General features: G+C 41.7%; 1 long non-coding RNA gene across 1 annotated transcript; it reads right to left on the bottom strand.

The window, feature by feature from the left end:
- Nucleotides 1-4,857: 4,857 nt before the first annotated feature.
- On the bottom strand, nt 4,858-7,510 carry LOC109775510 (uncharacterized). Its single transcript, XR_012188803.1, has 6 exons — nt 7,244-7,510; nt 7,038-7,163; nt 5,587-6,964; nt 5,418-5,493; nt 5,196-5,325; nt 4,858-5,097 (listed from the first exon to the last, which is right to left on the bottom strand). It is a non-coding gene; the product is annotated as an uncharacterized lncRNA (long non-coding RNA).
- Nucleotides 7,511-11,223: the final 3,713 nt, after the last annotated feature.

Below are 11,223 nucleotides of genomic sequence, written 5' to 3'. Positions count from 1 at the left end.
ACTGTCAACACTCGAGCAAAATTAAGTTCCTCTTTACTCTAGTGTATGCTCCCAACTTCCAGAGCTTCGTTCAACGCATCACACACTGATCACTGACCTGCGTGAAAATGAAAAACTCACATATTGGGTGTCACACATAAGAGTTACCTGAACTCAACATCACCGCTCCTTTCTTGACCGCCTATCTGAAACTTGAAAGAATTTCACCATTGCTTGTAGTCATCCCAAGTCAAATTCGTAGTTGTCTCACCACATGTATGACCACCAGAGCCCTGGCCCGTCTCCATGCCCGTGCGTACCGCACGCCTCGCCGCTATTACCACGTCGAGCCTCCGCTGTCCCGGTCGAGTCTCAAGGGTCGCGAAACCACACCACTCAACCCCCACTGCAGAGTACCACCGATCATCACCGACCGATGACGAGTTTCACGCTTCCATCAGACCACTGGGCTCCAGTCCGAACTGCATGTCACTCGCTTTTTCCCGCCCGCTGAATAGGCTTCGACCCTCTGTGCACTTACGCCATAGCCCCTCAATCAGCACCGAGTGAAGTCCTTCAGACTCCAGATCCACCTTCAACATGACTCCATGGTAGATGATCAGTCCACCCACGCGCCCCGTCGACTTCAAGCTCCCATGTGCACCGTCTTGAATCAACCCCGCGCCATAGTCTTGTCGAAGCCACACAAGCCTCGGGCTTGTGACACGTGTTTCCACGCCCAGAAGTCGGTCACCATCAGCACCACGCTCCTACGTCGTCGTCGCCGATCCTCCCACCGTCTTCTGTTCCAACCGACTCACGTCGATCCGTCAGACTATCTAGTCTGACCCAGCCGAACTTGTCCGGCTACATGACACGGTCGAGGCTCCCAAATCGTCTTCCGCGAATTTCCATCTATCACGTGATAATTTCATCTTAGCTGACATGACTTCCTGCAACTCCTTCGAGCATCCCTATCGTGCCAAAAATCTTTCACCCATGTCTGCCATAACCCAAGGTTTTCAGTTTCGTTGAACTTCTCCACCTCAAACCCGATGCCCGATGGCGTCATTATTCTTCGTATAGCTGACCTTGTGAATAATAACGAGCTTCCCACGCAATGCCCAAGTACCGACGTACACAAACAGAACCTGATTGCTCCATGTACTAATGGATGCACAAGACAATGGATCTCTTCAACCCGATTTGATTCCTTTTGCCTCTGTGTCACATGAGGACTCGGTCCTCTTTTTTTTCAACAAACAAATCCTCACGATGCCTTCGGCTCTGGGCAAACGAACTGATAGCTCCTGATCAATTCACTCTCAGCCTGCTCCATGCACATCTGCCTCTCGCTTCAGCCCCTTTAGCAGCCCAAGTTGGGCCGACCAGCCTGCTCTTCGCCTGGGCCTCAGCCGTGATACGCTCGTGCACCGCCTGCCTGCATGAATCGATCCGTCTCGCTGCCGCCGTTGCTTTCCGATCTCGCCGAGAACACTGCCCGATTGCTCTTTTCCAAACACGATACATGTTGTCTTCCATGAAATCTTCCGCTCGGATCAACCTCGTGGATCCACCGACAAGACAACCACAGCCACATCTCCAATCGCACATAGTGCATCTTGCAAGATCTCATCGACAACTTTCACGTGTTCTCCTCTAGATCAACAATCCGCAGCCTCCTCGTAACCTTGCTTATGATATCACTTGTTAGAATAAATCCGAGGCCACCGTCGATCATCCGAGGACCAAAACAATCACACGAGCACGACGCCGAGATTTGTTAACGAGGTTCACCGATATGGCTACATCCCCGGGGCTTGACTACGGGTGCTCCTCCCCGTGACACCGTCACAATACCGCACCCGGTCGCTCTGGACGCCAGCACATGCCGTCGGCTTCCCCTGCGTTCCGGTGCTATTATGTTGGCATAGGTTACATCGTGTGTCTACCCCGCTATATATGAGAGGCCTAGGATACAAGTGTCCGGGCTATTTGGACACGACTCCATATCCTATCTAAACACAATACAACTACATGTCCAACTATAACCTACCTTATACACAATATTCGCCACAACTCAAATGAACCGAGCTGTCCTTTTGACTATGTGGGGTCATTTGATCACCAATCCAAGTAATCATCTTACTATGACAAGCAATCAGATGTTGACTGCTTGTACTGCCCATCGCTTGAAATCTGGCTGCAATTAATATAATCCTCTCTCTATGCTTGTGCCTCTCACTAACTAGGAGTACCCTCTTCGGTGCAAACATAAGTGTGTTTTTATTAGTTAAGACAAAGTTTAGACAAATAAGTCATTGTGCTGGCAGTATTGATTATGGTGTCTTGAAGCTCACTTATGTGTATCATGCCGAGAAGCACTTCAACTAAATTTCAGGGGGCAAAATGATCTTCATGAAGAGGCGAACATGAGTTGCTAGTGGCATGCTAAATGTGCTGGGCATTGGTTTTTGTACACTAGTTTGACGGTTCACCACTATGTCTTCCAAACTTAGCTCAATGTAGAGCGCAATGCAAATAATATGTACAAGTAGCCTAAGCTATTATGACCTCGTATGTGACTCTTGTAGTGATAACCATAGTTTCTCAATACTAGATATCCATCGGTAGAAGAACAAACACTATAAGAGAAGATAAAAATGGTGGCCACATGCGCCCGGTGACCCTGCGGCAGCCTGCAGTAACATTCATTGGGGCCCTTGTACAATCTGCATCTAACCAATCCATGTTATAAAAGATGGCATGGAGAAAACTTCATGCAACCACCATATAATTTTGTAAAGTGAAAGGGAACGAAGGATGTAGGAAGGGGAACAGATTTTACTACCATGCTATGGACATTAGGATAGGACATGACATGCTAGCAAATCATGGGGTTGAGAGAAGTCGGGAGCTTAGTGATCACTTGCTTGTTTGTTTCCTTGGTTGTTTCTAGCAGTCATTTGCCTACTATGCGCCTTTCACCATTCTTTGGAACCTACTAGCATATATGCCCGTGCGTTGCACCGGGAAAAAAATAAATCCTCGCATGTTCCAAGCGACCCATCGGTGTTACCACTCTCTTCGCCATCGTGGTCACAAACGAAGACAATGATCGTGTAGGAAACACACCTGTGAAGAATTCAGGTGTCTCGAGAGGTGCAGGGAGGCGTGACAGTTTAGTGAGTGAGTAGGTGCAGAAGGGAAACTGAGCTTCTGGATCAGTATTAGGATCGGCCGTACTGAACCTATTGAACCTGATCATGTGTATCGCATAGACAGGCTTGAAATAACATTTGTTCAGAAACACCAAGAACTGTGAAATTTCATATGCACATGCTGCCTTTAGTTTGCCCATAAACTTGGGCACAAGCTTCTCACCAATCTCAGCATAGATGTGGTTGACCTGCCAAGAAACAACATGCAATAATTACCAAGCATAGAAGGCTGAAGAAAATTACAACCAATGCAGGCGCCAAGGCTGGAGAAATCATATACCTGGGCATCCAAAAGGACCATGTCAGTGTGTTTGATAGGACCGTCATCAGCGTCTCCACGGTGATGCCACAAACGCGAAACATACACACGGATGGTCAAGTTCCTGTCCCCAACAACAAGAGACTGCAGACCAGCCATCGCCATCTACAACAAAAGGGTCATCACCAAAACACACGACCACCGTTAAACTAAATAAACCAGTATGACATAAGCCACGCCAATACATGCAAACACTCAAAATATCAACCCCACCACACGGAACACACTTATTCAGCCATCGCCAAATGCCGTGTAACAAGATATCGTCCAACTCACAAAAGCATGCCACTGCATTAGTTTATTCCATCAGAGAATGCCAAGCTCTGCAAAACGATGTTGTTTCCTTTAGTAAGTAATGTCATCGATTGTTTAGTCTCAATTCCGGCGTTGGTTTCAAAATGTCGAGGATTAATTGTTTATGTGGATGTAAAATTAGTGGTTTCTAGAATGTAAAGAGCAAGTCTTTTCTATACCAATTTGATAATTTTACTTTTCATACTGCAGATTGGTCTGGATGGAATCCCTATGGTTGATCCCAGTAGGGCAGTACAAACAGGACCCTAAGGATTTATCCCCTCGATACACTGACGAAATGGGAGGTTTGTTCATCAGGATCTTTTCAGAATTTTTTGTCATATTTTCTCATCATTGTTATGGTACTTAGTAGTTATGGTACTCTAATTGTTGACACTTTGCTTATTTAGGTTTTGGATTCAACTGTAATTGTGATTTGTGCGAAAACTTTGGTATACATTGAAGCAAAGCTAACAAGGCTGAAGTCAAACAACTATACCTCCAATGCTTTGCTTGATACTGTGATAGTAGCAACAGTAAAATGTAAAACACATCTGTAAGTCAACATGAAATCGTAAAACACGTCTGCTTGACGACCCTTTGACGTGACTCGCTTGCCTTAAACGCGAACGTGAGCTTATACGGCTTCATCCACATTTTTTTGACAACCCTTGAGTTGGAAGATGTGATTGTCCAAGAGGTGAGCATGGAGAGGGTTTCCATGGCCTTCCTATTTGGGCAACCGAAGAGTGGTGGATCAGGCTCTTTGGCTCTCCTGATTTTTAGAACATCCTGATCTAAGATTTTTTGGGATCAATCTCAACTCAAAATTATGTGGTTATCGTTTTATGTAGTTGAAGCTAGATTGAACGACCCTAAGCTCAATAATAGTCAATATAACTCCACGTGCCATTGTGCAACACTTGAAGCCAAATAAAATCAATAGCAACAAACTATAAAATAATTATTGGTCGACACAGTACACGATTATGTACTATTTGTCATTTCCACAGTATTGTCATGTCTGAACCTACAAACATCGAATTTGAAAGCAATCCATCATCTCTTATAATTGGCAGTCCTAAAAAATGTATATCATGGCAAGCTCCAAAAGTTTACTACATATATATAAGTGATATTTTAAGTACAAACCAAAATCCAGTATTAATTTCTCAAAGGTAAAAAAATCCAGCTCTACATGCTCATTGTCTCCCTGCTCATTCCCTATTAACCGTTGGCTGCAAGAAATCTCTCTGGCAAATCACCTTCCACTGATTGAGCTCCCTACAGAAGCATATTGGTAGGAAAACAAGGTTAGCATATTGGAATTAGATATTTGAGTCATTTGACATTTCGAGATGAATTGATACTATTTGACATACCAGTTTTACTTTGGATTTTCCTAATACAATTGATGAATTCCAGTACACCAGCAGGCATGTTATCTTCACATTCATTGTCCTTGAATGTTAGCACTTGGCCCAAAATTAGTTTTCTGAGTTCATATCCATCCTATTTATTCAATTTTTTTTGTAAAAGAATGACATCAGCATCAGATGTATAATAATCATAGAAGCACATATCTATACGGTTGCAATATTTACCTTTAAAAATGGCAAATGTGGTCTTTCGTCTTCCCATGTGGACATGAATAGGGGAACAAGATAACCAGACAATTCCCTTATATAGGAATATAAATACACTTCATTAATATTTTCTACATACTCAAATCAACAAATAATCAGTATCTAGTATTCATCTTATGAAAAATACCTGTTGTAAACTGGAATATCATCTAGGATTTTATGTTGCCATAGGCGAATATCCTCGTTCCATCTAGACCCAGGGCATGCTTTTGACATTGCTTTTTGTAAGTGTTCGGAAATCCATATAATTTTTTTCATATATTTTGCGAGTGGGTTGTATCGGTACATTGGATTAATAGGAGTAGGGTCCAAAATGTACACTGTTCTGGTATCTTGGTCCAATGTGAATAGAATGAATTCATCCATGGTTTGTACTGGAATATGGATCTGAAATAGGCTACATATTAGATGCAATATTTTTTTTCCTATAAAGTATATAAAAGTGCTCTTACCGATTTAAATGTTGAAACATTGATACCAGACCAACTACGAACAGAATTTGCTAGTTGCTCCACATCTAACTTTTTACGGTAATCTGGGTGCCTTCCATAATCAGTAGTCATCTAATATATAAAATAATTGGTTAAAAAATGATAAAAAATCATTATATAAAAAGTATATAATGAATATAAAAACATACCCAAAATTTCATGTCCAGATAATGCTTTGCTATCAATTGCTTTTTTTTGTGTCGTTTCGATGTCATCCAACATAATCTTCCGTAGGATCAAATTAAAGCAATCTCGGTCCATGGGTAAATCATCCTTTAGCATTCCTTGTAGTTTTTTTAGAGACAAGCTAATTGGATATGGTTTTGAACTATGGATCCATACTTTCCTGATCATGATACAAAGTAAGAAAATAAACCATTAAGAAAACAAGTAACATACTTTACAATTGCAATACTAATTTAAAATGACTTACTCTAAAATCTCGATGTAATTGATTGATTTAATGAAGCTACAGAGTCCAGCTGTTAACTCATGTAAGGTCATATTAGAAAGAACTGATATTAGTGATCTGTATTTATTTTCAACATATAATGGTAATTTTTGTTTTGTTTTTTTAAAATCATCTAAACTTTCCAATATTTGAACATCATCAGGATCTCCCTTGGTGTCATCGTCACTTTTTCAACGATTGTAGTCATTGCTGCAGTGTTTGTTTTCCAACATAATAGTATGCTAGCTAACTTAAACCTGAAAGAAGTAATCATTTCATGTGCAACACGAACAATTATTAGTAAATTAAAAAGAAAACCAAATACCCTTTATTATTAAAAAACAAAAAAGGATATATACCTGTGTAATTGGGTAGGATAGTGCACATCCGGTGAAATATTCCATAAATTTAACCATAAATAAACCACATGAAGAACTATCTTTTTGAATTGCCTTTTGTAATTGTTCTATGATCTTCCATTCAGTAAGATCAATGTCTTTCCAATCGTCGCTTACCAAATTTTGACTTTTAAGAAGGTCCAAATGAAATTGTATTCCTCGTAGCTAAAAATAAAATAGTGGTAAGAAGAAATGATACACATCAGCGAAGTATATTAAAAATTGTGATGTAACTAACCGTATTAGCGAGATCATCTCTGTCAGAATTCCAGCATAATGAGTCTAGTACTTGAACTTCACATTTTTTTGTATTCACAACAGCTAGATACCAATGTGTGTTGCTGGCATTTATTGGAAGTTTAATCTGTAATAAAGATAATTAGGAAAATAGTAAATGAAAATGTATGAAACCTAGAACATGTAAATTATGAATATGGATATTACCATGTCATGCTGCATATATTCGAGGACAGTCTCTGTCATGAAGGCACTATCTTCTTGTATTCCAAGGGTGCCATCTCGTTTAAATAGTGAGGTAACAAATGGACTCTCAAAATATACTTTATTATCATTCTGGAGATGTATTTGGTCCTTTATACAACATACATATGCATTGATCACCTATAATTAAGAATTTAAAAATACATTACTAACTGATATTACTGATTAGAAACTTTTTCCTGTTTGAGTAAGGGTACTTACATCATCATTTACCCACTCTTTTTCACCTAGCAGGCACATCAACTGATGTTGCAAGACAGAACTTCCATCTATCTGAACCAGCAATTCTTTTCTCAAAGATGATTCTATTGCTATATGAGCACATAGATCATGGTCAGTCAATGTATAGTCTGCAGAAAATCAAATAATTTAAGAATATATTGTATACGAAGCACACATAATAAATTAAACAAATACCTTGTGGGAGATAATCATAAACTTTGATCTCTTTATGTGAATCTGGTTCCTTAACATCATGTAATGGAAAAACAGGAGATATTGTCGATCTAGGTGACGATAATGTATCATGATTCATCTGATTATCTGATTCCGGCACAATTGATTCAAAACACTCTGAACCTGGAGAAGATGTTGACATAGTTGGTGACATAGGTGATGGCTCCAGAACACCTGATTCGGAAATTTTTTCCTTTTTGGAAGGTCGGTTATCAAAATCCTCTACAATGTTCACTTGAGCGATGTCATCTAATTTCTGCAGTCACAACAAAAATAAAATGTAAACCTCCAACTGTTAGTACATCATAGTGAGTTTACAGTTGGCATGTTATTGCATAAACTGGATTTATCCAAGCTCAGAGAACCATGATATGCATCATGTGGCAGTACCATTGTTTAAAGGAGACAATATTATTTTTTGCTACTAATGTCGGTTCCATCAGCCTAATATTATTGCTCCAGTTTATACATGAAGCCCCATTGTTTAGTGTAGATGGCAGTTTGTATGTGTTTTAGAAAGCAAGAGCTCCAGCTTATTTTTCAGCATTTTACTCTGAAGTTAAAATACTGCTTTTGAGGAACATGCGCAATCTTGTATATCATGTGGAATGCTCAACCGTCGTCACTGCACATACTAAAGCAAAGCAACTAATGTGTCTCTTCCTGATCTTTGCCTCTTTGGATAGGGGATCGTACAACTGTCAGATCTCTCGATAATAGGCTGCCCGGTGTGATGCAAATGCTGGCAGTATGTGTACTTCTTACTCAACTATTTGAATTAACAAGCATGTCAGTATTTTTCTCCTCATATTCTATTTTTCTTTTCATTGTTGAAGGACCAGAGCTGCACCACCAATGCAAAACCCATGATGAACCAGACAGCAGCAGAAAATGGAAGCCCCCTGATGAACCAGACACAAGTAGCAGACGGAAGCCCCCTGATGAACCAAACTGAACCTATAAATCTTGAAATTCACAAGAGGAAAGCTACAAGATATTCTTATGCCTCTCCAGAAGGGGTATTAAACCTACTACCACTCTTATGTTCAGGAGGATCTTGTGATAAGATGCTTCTCTTTTTTTCTTTCATTACAAAGCTAGTTAGTTCTGGCCTTTCAAATCTTGAGATGTCCAATATTCTAATGCCTGTACAGTAGAGCGTTATCTCTGTTTTGACAGCAAGATTAATTAGATTGGTGTCTTTCAGTTATAATGCTAATGAAAAGAATGCATCCACTTTCTGAATATGCATCTGCCTTTGCTTTAATCTTCCCTGATCCTTGTTTGATTTGAGATTGTACTGACTAATTAGGCTTGTTTATCTGTCGGTGTTTCTAGCTGGGTTGAACGAGTGTAAATGTTAGCAGAGATGAGATCACCTAACACGGTGTTGCTACATAGCTAACGGCTCAAGACCAACATCACTGAATTATTTTTCATGAAAGAAAAACATCACTAATTTACTGAATCATTTGTCCTGAAAGAAGAACATCACTTGGCCTGAAAGAAGAACATGCCTGATTAACTAACTGACTGAATTTACTTGAGCACACTTGCTGCCGCTGCTCTAAAAAGGCCTCTAGTCAACATATTAACATCATGGGCAATGTTTCTGAATGGCTCAAAATATTCACTGTCAAATTTTTCAGTATACTGTCAACTGAAAATAACCGCCTGAAGCTGACACTCTTTTTCAGTTTTGACGATAGAAACAACATCTAAAACAGGGAATTGCATCCAATCAATATCAAGGGGATATATATACCTCTGTTGTAGCCGCCGGCAGCGACATTGGATGGTTGGACGGACGTTCTTGTTCCTCCGGCGACCTCTGCGCTTCTTCCTCCGGCGAACTCGGCGGCGACATGGATGCTTCGACGAAGATTGCAATTTTGACGGGATTTGATTTGATGTGATGGAGCTTCTGGTCCGAGGACCCTTCCTTCTTATAGTAGGCAACTCAAATCCGGCTCGGGAAATCCATTGATTGGTGTTGGAGAAGAACACGTATTTGCTGTTGGAGAAGAACACGGAGTCCAATCACGACACGGGAGCAGCAACTCTGCCGTCGCTGGAAGCTTGCGATGCCCTGGGCAGAGAGAGAACATGGGAAGGAAGATTTGTGCTAGTACAAATGCCCGTGCTGGATAAATATGAAGATTCAGACAGGGAACATGGGAAGGAAGCAGAGAGTGACTGCGGGATAGGGGCTTCCTACCGGCGTCATGGAGGAACTCCGGTGAGGCTCGACGTGCTGCGGGTTGGACGGGAGGACAGAAGCCGCGCCGTCGTCGCACCAAGGCTAGGTTCGTGTGCTGCGTCGAGCTCCGCCTCCCCCCAGCGTGCAGCCGCTCGCGGGCGCACGCGAAACCACAACGGCCATGGCTGATGGCCTTCAGGTCGCCGCGGAGCTTGGCCTTCAGGTCGCCGCAGAGCTCCTCCTGTCGCCTCCTGTCGCCGCCCGCCTCCGTTCGTCAGAGCCCGCCTCCCGTGTACGCGCACTCCTCCCACTCTCTCCCCCCACGCATCAGCATCTGTCGCCCCCTTCGCCTTATCCATCCTTGTGCGGCAAAGGAAACAGATCATGTTGCCGCACATCCCATCGAACGGAAAGAAAGGGCAGCCAGCCCAGCTGGTTCCGTCCCGTCAATAGTAACACAGGGCGCGAGTTCGATCCCCGCACGCCTCAATTTATTTTTCCTTGCGGACGAAGGGTGCTGGATCGAAACGTTTTTTTGCCTAAACAAACATACTTCATGGAGTGCGGGTCAAATAGCAAAAAACACAAGGACTATTCTGCAAAAATGCCGCGACGGTCAACCCGGAGTGAAAGCGTAAACTTACGAGGAGAAGCGTATTGTGACGGTGAACCCGACAAAGTCAATCCGTGCTTTATTATTAGGGAGAGATTGAAGGAAATATGCCCTAGAGGCAATAATAAAGTTATTATTTATTTCCTTATATCATGATAAATGTTTATTATTCATGCTAGAATTATATTAACCGGAAACATGATACATGTGTGAATACATAGACAAACAGAGTGTCACTAGTATGCCTCTACTTGACTAGCTCGTTGATCAAGGATGGTTATGTTTCCTAGCCATAGACAAAGAGTTGTCATTTGATTAACGGGATCACATCATTAGGAGAATGATGTGATTGACTTGACCCATTCCGTTAGCTTAGCACTTGATCGTTTAGTATGTTGCTATTGCTTTCTTCATGACTTATACATGTTCCTATGACTATGAGATTATGCAACTCCCGTTTACCGGAGAAACACTTTGTGTGCTACCAAACGTCACAACGTAACTGGGTGATTATAAAGGTGCTCTACAGGTGTCTCCGAAGGTACTTGTTGGGTTGGCGTATTTCGAGGTTAGGATTTGTCACTCCGATTGTCGGAGAGGTATCTCTGGGCCCACTCGGTAATGCACATCACTATAAGCCTTGCAAGCATTGTA

The sequence above is a fragment of the Aegilops tauschii genome, chromosome 7 (genome assembly GCF_002575655.3).
Source record: "Aegilops tauschii subsp. strangulata cultivar AL8/78 chromosome 7, Aet v6.0, whole genome shotgun sequence".
Taxonomy (NCBI): Eukaryota; Viridiplantae; Streptophyta; class Magnoliopsida; order Poales; family Poaceae; genus Aegilops; species Aegilops tauschii.
Note: the sequence above shows the minus strand (reverse complement) of the source record. Positions and strands in the feature narration are given on the sequence as shown.